The sequence below is a fragment of the Chiloscyllium plagiosum genome, unplaced genomic scaffold, assembly GCF_037043375.1.
Source record: "Chiloscyllium plagiosum isolate Xiang-an unplaced genomic scaffold, Cpla_swu_hap1 HiC_scaffold_5, whole genome shotgun sequence".
NCBI classification, from domain to species: Eukaryota; Metazoa; Chordata; class Chondrichthyes; order Orectolobiformes; family Hemiscylliidae; genus Chiloscyllium; species Chiloscyllium plagiosum.
Window position 1 is genome coordinate 36,803,188 of NW_028270143.1, and position 10,795 is coordinate 36,813,982.

Below are 10,795 nucleotides of genomic sequence, written 5' to 3' on the forward strand. Positions count from 1 at the left end.
GATATATTTTTAAAAATGCTTTCACTAGTGGGGGAATCTTGAACAAGAGACCATAGTTACAGAATAAGGCGATATTCATTTAAAACTGAAATGCAAAGGAATTTCCCCAAAGAGTATCCCCAAAAAGTGAATATCTTAAATTCTTTGCCCTCACTTTATGAAGGTGAGATCACTGAAAATATTTGAAAAAGAGGTAGGTATTTAAATATATTAGGTAGTTGACCTGACCTGGCACAAAATAAGAGTTGAATCTTGGGGCAGATCAGCCGGATCTTTTTGAATGGTAATTCAGGCACTGCATGGTCCACTTTTGCTATTTCTTAGGTTCGTTCTCTTAAGAAGCTTCTGTTTGCTTTTCTTATATACTTAACTAAATTCTTATTGTATTTTTATATTACTTGCTAATTCTCTGTGGATTGTCACCTTGCGGTGGAGATGTTTGTGTGGTCCTGAAATCTCGTGAGTGATGACGTCTGGAGCAATGCTCCTGGTAGGATCATCCATGGCGCTGAGGTCACTGACAAAGAACAATCCAAGAGTCTAGATTAGTGGTGCTGGAAAAGCACAGTAGGTCAGGCAGCATCCGAGGAGCAGGAAAATCGATGTTTTGGGCAAAAGTCCTTCATCACAAAACGTCGATTTTCCTGCTCCTCGGATGCTGCCTGACCTGCTGTGCTTTTCCAGCACCACTCTGATTTCCAGCATCTGCAGTATCCACTTCTGACTAAAAAAATGTCCAATCCAACCAACAATCTAAAACCAAGGTGGAACAGGCACTCAACATCTGAGTTCCCTCATCGAGTTTCAATATGCAGATGACAACACTGTTGCAGCACTGTCAGAAAACCACCTACAACACATTCTGACTGCCTTCAACCATACATACATGAAACTTGGACTTGCCATCAATTCCAAGAAGACTCAGATCATCTATGAACCGTCACCGACTGAGACTAATCGGATAGAACCATCAATTCAACTTGGTGAAACAACCTTGGAAAACATGGACTACTTTCCGTAACTTGGATGTCACCTCTCCTCTAATGTTGACCTTAATGACAAGATTCATCATCGTCTTAAATGCGCTGGAGCAGCTTTTGGACATCTCCAAACAAGGGTCTTCCATGATTGTAGGAGAAAGTGAGGACTGGAGATCAGAGCTTAAAAACGTGTTGCTGGAAAACCGCAGCAGGTCAGGCAGCATCAAAGGAACAGGAGCATCGACGTTTTGGGCATAAGCCCTTCTTCAGGAATGAGGAGGGTGTGCCAAGCAGGCTAAGATAAAAGGTAGGGAGGAGGGACTTGGGGGAGGGGCGTTGGGAATACGATAGGTAGAAGGAGGTTAAGCTGAGGGTGATAGGCCGGGGTGGGGGTGGACAGGTCGGGAAGAAGATTGCAGGTCGAGAGGGTGGTGCTGAATCCAGGGGTTGGGACTGAGATAAGGTGGGGAGAGGGGAAATGAGGAAGCTGGAGAAATCGACATTGATCCCGTGTGGTTGGAGGGTTCCTAGGCAGAAGATGAGGCACTCTTCCTAGGCCAAGGACCTGCATGTCCTTGGCGGAGTGGGAGGGGGAGTTAAAGTGTTCAGCCAGGGGGCAGTTGGGTTGGTTGGTGCGGGTGTCCCGGAGGTGTTCTCTGAAACGTTCCGCAAGTAGGCGGCCTGTCTCCCCAATGTATAGGAGACCACATTGGGTGCAGCAGATGCAGTAAATGATGTATGAGGAGGTGCAGGTGAATTTCTGATGGATATGGAAGGATCCCTTGAGGCCTTGGAGGGAAGTGAGGGGGGAGGTGTGGGTGCAAGTTTTGCATTTCTTGCAGTTGCAGGGGAAGGTGCCAGGAGTGGAGGTTGGGTTGGTGGGGGGTGTTGATCTGACGAGGGAGTCGCGGAAAAAGTGGTCTTTCCGGAACGCTGATAGGCGTGGGGAGGGAAATATATCCTTGGTGGTGGGGTCTGTTTGGAGGTGGCGGAAATGACGAAGGATGATACGATGTATCTGGAGGTTGGTGGGGTGGTAGTTGAGGACCAGTGGGGTTCTGTCCTGGTGGCGATTGGAGGGGCGGGGTTCAAAGGCGGAGGAGCAGGAAATGGTGGAGAGCATCGTCAACCACGTCTGAGGGGAAATTGCGGTCTTTGAAGAAGGAGGTCATCTGGGTTGTTCGGTATTGGAATTGGTACTCCTGGGAGCAGATGAGGTGAAGGCGAAGGAATTGGGAATATAGGATGGCGTTTTTACAGGGGGCAGGGTGAGAGGAGGTGTTATCTAGGTAGCTGTGGGAGTCAGTCGGTTTATAGTAAACATCCGTGTAGAGTCGGTCGTCCAAGATAGAAATGGAGAGGTCGAGGGAGGAGTCTGAGACAGTCCAGGTAAATTTGAAGTCAGGGTGGAAGGTGTTAGTAAAGTGGATGAACTGTTCAACCTCCTCGTGGGAGCACGAGGTAGCGCCGATACAGTCATCGATGTAGCGGAGGAAAAGGTGGGGGGTGGTGCCAGTGTAGCTGCGGAAGATGGACTGTTCCACATATCCAACGAAGAGGCAGGTACAGCTGGGGCCCATGCATATGCCCATGGCTACTCGGTTGGTTTGGAGGAAGTGGGAGGATTGGAAAGAGAAGTTGTTCAGGGTGAGTACCAGTTCAGTTAGTCGAAGGAGGGTGTCAGTGGAAGGGTATTGGTTGGTACGGCGGGAAAGGAAGAAGCGGAGGGCTTTGACTCCTTCGTGATGGGGGATGGAGGTGTACAGGGACTGGATGTCCATGGTGAAGATAAGGCGTTGGGGGCCGGGGAAGCGAAAATCATGGAGGAGGTGGAGGGCGTGGGTGGTGTCCCGAACGTAGGTGGGGAGTTCTTGGACTAAGGGGGACAGGACGGTGTCAAGGTATGCAGAAATGAGTTCGGTGGGGCAGGAGCAGGCTGAGACAATGGGTCGGCCGGGGCAGTTTGTGGATTTTGGGCAGGAGGTAGAAACGGGCGGTGTGGGGTTGTGGGACCATGAGGTTGGAGGCGGTGGATGGGAGATCCCCTGAGGTGATGAGGTTATGGATGGTCTGGGAGATGATGATTTGGTGGTGGGAGGTAGGGTCATGGTCAAGGGGGCAGTTGGAGGAGGTGTCTGTGAGCTGGCATTTAGCCTCAGCAATATAAAGATAGGTGCGCCAAACTACCACCGCGTGTCCCTTGTCAGCCGGTTTGATGGTGAGGTTGGGGTGGGAGTGGAGGGCTGCACATTGCAAGGGTGAGAGGTTGAGGCGGTCAATGTCGCTGCAGCTGTTGGCTATGAAGAGATCGAGGGCGGGTAAGAGGCCAGCATGGGGTGCCAAGGTGGATAGGGTGTGTTGGAGGTGGGAGAGGGGGTCGTCAGACGGTGGGCGGGAGTCCTGGTTGAAGAAGTAGATGCGGAGGCGAAGGCGGCGGAAGAAATGCTTGATGTCTCGCCGCGTGTTGAATTAATTAATCCAGGAGCATAGGGGGATGAAGGTGAGGCCTCTGCTGAGGACTAATCTTTCATCCTCAAAGAGGGGGAGGTCTGGAGGGATGATGAAATTACGGCAGGGCTGGGAGCTAGGACCTGGGAGCTGGTGTGGGACTGGACTGGGAGTGGGGGTGGGGTTAGGTGTGGGGGCGGGGTTAGGTGTGGGGGTGGAGAGATCGGCATGGGGGTGGGGTTAGGCGTGGGGGCGGAGATGCATGCGGTATGGTCGTTGTGCAGGCGAGTGACGTCACTGGGGGCGGGAGTAGATGCGGCGACGGCAACTCCGGGGGTGGAAGTGGCTGCGGCGAATGCACAAACGGTGTTGTTCCCGGTGGTTGTGGACCCCGCGGAGTCCGCGAATTTGTCGGCGATGATCTTCCTGTCGATCGTGGAGGCTGCATGGTCGGTGGGGGCGGAAGTGACGTCATGGTTCGTGGCGGCGGTTGCTGCAGCAGCCGCGTGGTTAATGGCACCAGAGCGCTTCCGGAGGCCGATGGAAGATTCTGGAACGGTTGAGGAATCTGGACTGTGGGGGTAAGTTCATGAAAGTTTTTGGTCGCCACCAGGACAGAACCCCACTGGTCCTCACCTACCACCCCACCAACCTCCAGATACATCGTATCATCCTTCGTCATTTCCGCCACCTCGAAACGGACCCCACCACCAGGGATATATTTCCCTTCCCTCCCCTCCCCTATCAGCTTTCCGGAAAGACCATTCCGTCCGCGACTCCCTCGTCAGATCCACACCCCCCACCAACCCAACCTCCACTCCCGGCACCTTCCCCTGCAACTGCAAGGAATGCAAAATGTGCGCCCACACCTCCCCCCCTCACTTCCCTCCAAGGCCCCAAGGGATCCTTCCATATCCGTCACAAATTCACCTGCACCTCCACACACATCATTTACTGCATCTGCTGCACCCAATGTGGCCTCCTATACATTGGGGAGACAGGCCGCCTACTTGCGGAATGTTTCAGAGAACACCTCTGGGACACCCGCACCAACCAACTCAACCACCCCGTGGCTGAACACTTTAACTCCCCCTCCCACTCCGCAAAAGACATGCAGGCCCTTGACCTCCTCCATCGCCAGACCATGGCAACACGACGCCTGGAGGAAGAGCGCCTCATCTTCCGCCTCGGAACCTTCCAACCACAAGGGATGAATGCAGATTTCTCCAGCTTCCTCATTTCCCCTCCCCCCACCTTATCTCAGTCCCAACCCTCAGACTCAGCACCGTCTTCTTGACCTGCAATCTTCTTCCCGACCTCTCCGCCCCCACCCCCTCTCCGGCCTATCACCCTCAGCTTAACCTCCTTCCACCTATCGTATTCCCAACGCCCCTCCCCCAAGTCCCTCCTTCCTACCTTTTATCTTAGCCTGCTTGGCACACCCTCCTCATTCCTGAAGAAGGGCCCAAAACGTCGATTCTCCTGTTCCTTTGATGCTGCCTGACCTGCTGCGCTTTTCCAGCAACACATTTTTAAGCTCTTCCATGATTGTGACATCTGGACAAACACCAAAATGTTTGTGTACAAAGCAGTGGTGATCCCAATGCTCCCGTATGCATCAGAAACTTGGACAACATACCGATGACATCTGTAGGTACTTAAAAGTTCCATCAACGCTGCCTTCGAAACATCTTGAATATCAACTGGAAACATAGAAGAACCAATGTTAGTGAGCTGAATGAAGCAAAAACAACAAGCATTGAAGTCTACGTCATCAAGAACCAACTAAGATGGAGCAGTCATGCTGTTCAGATAAAAGACAAACATCTGCCGAAACAAACCTCCTACTCCCAGCATTAAGAAGGCAAATGTAAAAGAGATGGACAACAGAAGTGATTCAAAGATGTTTTGAAAGCCAACATGAAAAATGTAAATCAACATCAACAATTAGGAAACCAATGCCAAGGACACGAAAACCTGGCAAACCATCATCCGAGAAGCAACGTTTGAAGCCAACAGATGTGCAGAACTAGAAGAAAATAGAAGAAAATGGAAAGCAAGGCAGAAACAACCAAAGCCTGATCTACCATCTGGAACAACTTGTCTTGAATGCAGAAGAATTTTCAAAGCCAAGATTGGACTCATAAGCCACCTGAGAGCCCATAAATAGATCAACGGAACGAAAACCATCATCCTCGACCTCGAAGGATAGCCACGATTACTTGCTATTTTATCCTCAAGGTTTATTTCCTATTTTTGATCATTTTTTTGGGGTTTTAAAACTTTCCCAATCCCCTGCGTTACTATTAATCTTTGCTACATTATAGGTGGGTAGCGTTTGGTCCCAGGGTCTGCAAAGGCTCAGCTACTCTTTAATAATATTAACCTCAATGGGATACAGCTATGGCTGAGGTGGTAGCTACCCCTTTGTCTACGATGGATGTTGTTTGCTATCCCCCATATTTCCTTAATCTATTATTTTGTTTTGCTTTCCCTTGAATGGACACACACACACACGTGGAGGTTGCCCTCTTTCTTATAAGCAGTGGTTGTAAGCTTTTTGCTTATCCTGTCTAAAAAGGAACTGAGTGACCTGTCTTCACCCTGGAGAGAGCAGGTTGATTGCTGATTAAATGGTTTTGTGTCAGAAGTCTGAATTTAGCTGAACACAGCCCTTGCTGACTGCAGAGTTGCGATTTTGTTTTAAACCAAGTATGAAGGTTGAAACATGTTTAAAGTGGTGGATTTCCAAGATGCAAAAGTTGAACATCTACCAAATGACAGAAAATTCTCAACCCTGAATACATTTGAAAGCTTAAACAATGATGGTCAATTTAATAGACAACTTGGCTTTCCAGATTGGAGATCTATGATGAATCACAACCATTAAAATATATTGACACAACGATATATGAACTAATATTTGAAATTGTCACAACCTTAAATGCTTACCTGTTAGAAGGTCCCTGACTTCTTAGCAGGAAGTCCCCCGGTGAAAACAAACTCTTCAGTGACATGGACTCTTTATGTTTCCAAAGTCCTCACCAGCATACAAAAGGAACAGGGGTGAGAAAGTTCAGATTTCCTAGAGACCTCACATAAAGTCAGGTTCACCTGTGGGTGATTTAAAGTATTTCCAACTCAACTTCTGAAAGGCCACAAAAAATACAGCATGGGGTTAGGAAACACTGAAGAGTAAAATTCAAAACAAAAATTTCCAAGTTCTGCTGTTCATGAACTTATTTTTGTCTCCACTATCAGACCCAAATTCAGCAGCTTGGTTTAAAAGCTACTAACAGATGCACTCCCACTTGGGCATTCTGTATACTTCTGCCAATACTCACCTCCAATCCCAGTAAATTAGTAACACTAATCCCAGAAGATCAGAAACTAAGAATCAAGCCCAATGTTTTCATTGCATATTTGTAAGGACTTTTCCTTTGCTCAGCTCATCAACATTGAGGCTAATGGTAATAGCCCTAACAGCGGTTGAGGTCTGCTTGCCACATCCTGATAAATTTGCATTCAAATAGAAAAGTGTTGACATGTAAAATGTGCTGCTACTCATCGATTTAATTGCCTGGAAGAAATGACCAATGACCGAATACTAAGTGTAATCATCAGATGAAGCAGAATTTGAAGCTTTTTAATCATCCAATCCCTAGTTTGAAAACATTCCTGGTCTTGCTTTTAATATTTCTATTTTTAAAATTAAGACTGCACAACTGGGATGTAAGCTACTTATACAAAATGTTTATACTGTTCGGATTAATCACAAACTTTTGGCACAAACTATAAAATTTTTCCTCATGGTTCACTATGTCGACATATGTACAAACTGTGCAAGATTCATAAAGGTCATACTCCATTACTCACGATCTGAGCTATGATTGGTTACGTACGAACCTTTGAAGAAAGGTGGTAGAAATAAGACAAAGAATTCCAGACCAATGATTCTCACTTCTGTTCTAGGGAAACTATGGGTGAAATAAGGTAATACTAGCAAATTTAGACTATCTATTTACTCACTGAGGCGCAGAACAGCAAGCAGAATGAATGAGGCTGCTCACTGCATTTAGGAACTGATATAAAGACAAGCCAAGCACACCATGTGAATGTGGAGAGGCTATGGTGAGATCTGGTTAGAGGTAAAGGTTCCTTTGAAAAGTAAATTTAACTATTTCGGTTAGATACCCACAGATATTAAAAACATTTTGATTTATTTGGAGATAACCATGAAAGACTCCGTCACGAATAGCAAGAAAAAGATATACCTTTAAAGAAACATGGAGATGACATGCATAAGCTATTAACTAAATTAGCATTCAACCACAGACAACAAAAAGACATGAACAATTAGTTAATCATTGAAGAAAGCCTAGAAAGACGTCTGGCAGCATCACACCTGGGCATGAAAATTAATTGCTATCTACAGAACGATTACTGGGACCATTCAACTAGTTAAAATAGTAAAGATCCTTATCACATGAATACTACTAGAGATAAAACACTAAAGGACAGAAAAGGGCTCTTTTGGTACAGTGCAATGTCCCTATCTCTGAATTGGAGACCCAGATTCAAGTTCCACCTGCTCCAGAGGTGTGTCATAATATTTCTAAATGGGTTGATTAAAGAAAAAAAGGACAGTGAAATGAAACTACTGATAAAATAATCCTTTCTTAAGGATTTAAGATTGTGGGACCCTCAGAAAATATTTTTCAAAAGATACTTTATCACCATTTGTCAAAATTGTATAATTAGTAAATCTGTTACATTACATATGATATACACTTCAGTGAGAGTACTTTCTGAACAGAGAAATTCCTGACTCTTAAACTATCGGGGATATTAACAACATAGCAAAAGGTTATTAAAATGAAGTAGGCTGTGTGGAGGCAGGTAACATTCTCAGATATCTTCTTCCCTTGTGGGATGGTTACATAAATCCGAAATTAAACATTTGTGAAATTGGTTTGCTTGAATTAAACGCATATAAGTCAGAATCCCTTCAGTGGGGAAACAGGCCATTTGGCCCATTGAGTCCACATCCACGTTCCCACCCTCTCCCTGTAACCTTGCATTTCCCATAGCTAACACATCTAGCCTGCATATCCTAGACCAATTTAAATGGCCAATTCACCTAACCTGCACATCTTTATACTGTAGATGAAAGCCGAGCACCCAGAGGAAACCCAAGCAAACGAGGGGAGAATATGCAAAACTCCACACAGTTGCCCAAGGGTGGAATCAAACTCAGGTCCCTGGCCCTGTGAGGCAGCAGTGCTAATTACTGAGCCATTGCGCAGTCTCTCCCATGGCGAATCTTTTAGCCTGCACATCCTGGAAGTTAACACCGAATTATTCCTGATCTGAGTTAGCTCTAAATGTATGTTAAATGCTATAAATCACAAAGCCCCTCCAATAAAATAACATTCATATTGACAAGGCCTAGAAAAGCTGGCTGATGTTCAAGAGTAGAATAGCTATACACACGAGCATCATCTAATAGAACCTAACAGCAGTAGCTGGAGTCCCCGGTTAGCCTGGTGCCCAAGCTGAATGACTACACAAAGCTCTGCACTGACTACCAAAGATACAGACCAGAGTTGACTCCAATTCTATACCCTAGCTGGAAGCTTGCATCGATAGGGTAGGTAAAGCAGCTTACATTTGTGGTATAATTACTTAACAGTCACTGGTGGGTTTCCTTGATTACCAACGCAAAGACCTTAGTAACTCCAGACTGAGTATAACAGTGTCAAATCATGCCTTTCAGACTCTAAAATGCTGTAACAATCTTTTAAGGTATGATGAATGAAATGGTGGCAGGCTTATTGTGTAATGTAACTTGATGATGTCTTTCTGTGCAGCAAACTTGAGAAACACGCTTAGAACAATTGGAAGCCCTCTTCATGAAAATATGCATGTTTCTTTTATCAGCAATACCCATAACTATGTCTTCCTTTTTTGCTGGCACTGAAGTACAGTTGAATCTTCAGAGAAGATCAGAACCATAATAAAAATAATAAAATTAAAATAACAATTAGAATACTAATCATTTCATATATTTGATCCTGCCACTGTTTATCCTTCAGATGAACAATGGTCCTGATACCATTTTTCTGCTGAATTCCCTTATTCTTTATTTCCTTTTTTTTTTCAAGTCCACTCTGAAACATTGACATGGTTTCTGCTTCAAACATTAACTCCAATGATACATTCTGCAGTTCAAGTTTGGATATCCCTTCATTCTACATACCGAGACACTGGAAACTGTTTGTCTACCTTGTCTCATTTATTCTTAAATTTCACATCCCATTATATGTAAATTCTAACCAAAATAACCCTACATGTTGAAGTCTGGACTTGTATTTTCTCAAGATTAGAGTGGTGCTGGAAAAGCACGGCAGGTCAAGCAGCATCCGAGGAGCAGGAAAATTGACCTTTCAGGCAAAAGCCCTTCAGGCAAAAGCCCTGATGATTTTCCTGCTCCTCAATTGCTGCCTGACCTGCTGTGCTTTTCCAGCACCACTCTAATCTTGAGTCTGATCTCCAGCATCTGCAGTCTTCACTTTCACCTTGTATTTTCTCAAACCTGGTATGAGCACCTTCCAACTGCACTGGACCTTCTGTGTCACCTTGACATATGCAATTCAATGTTTACCCTTTCTTCCTCACCAGGAATACTTAAGGGCAAAATCTAACATCTAACCTCATTATACTTCTTTGGTGGTAGTGGAAGAAGGGAGATATTGAATGCAAACTCCTTCCAATCATAAATAAATGAGGCATAGTACTCAAACTCTCACCACTCATCAAATATTTTCAAGATGAGTGATCTGTAGTTTTTTATTTAAAAATGAATGCAGCTAATTCTCAAAGCATATCTTTCTATATAAAATACTCCCTGAATCCTCTAAGTTAAAGAAACAATATATCAGCATAAATAAATGCCTCTGAACATTTATATTCAATAATTACCAAAAAAAAAACAAACGCTGTCTCTGATATAGAATTGCATCACCATCAGTACACTGGGTGAAAAATCACAGTATGGACAACATAATACTGAAGAACCAGCTGCACTTTAGAATTACTCATTAACTATTCTCTCAAATTTACAAGACGGGTTTCGGAGAAAAGTGAATGACCCGGCAGATAATGGGTTCATGTACATCTAGGAGCTAATGGATTTCAAATTATGCTTTGCTGCTGCAAAGGAAGGTCCATAATCAAGCTTCACCATTCCACCCTCTGTTAATAGCTGTTCACTTAACAATGTGGAATTAGAAAGCAAACACTTAGAGAGATGAGGGAAAATGATGATGGCTAAATGTTGATAATTTATGGCAAAGCATAAAATAGAA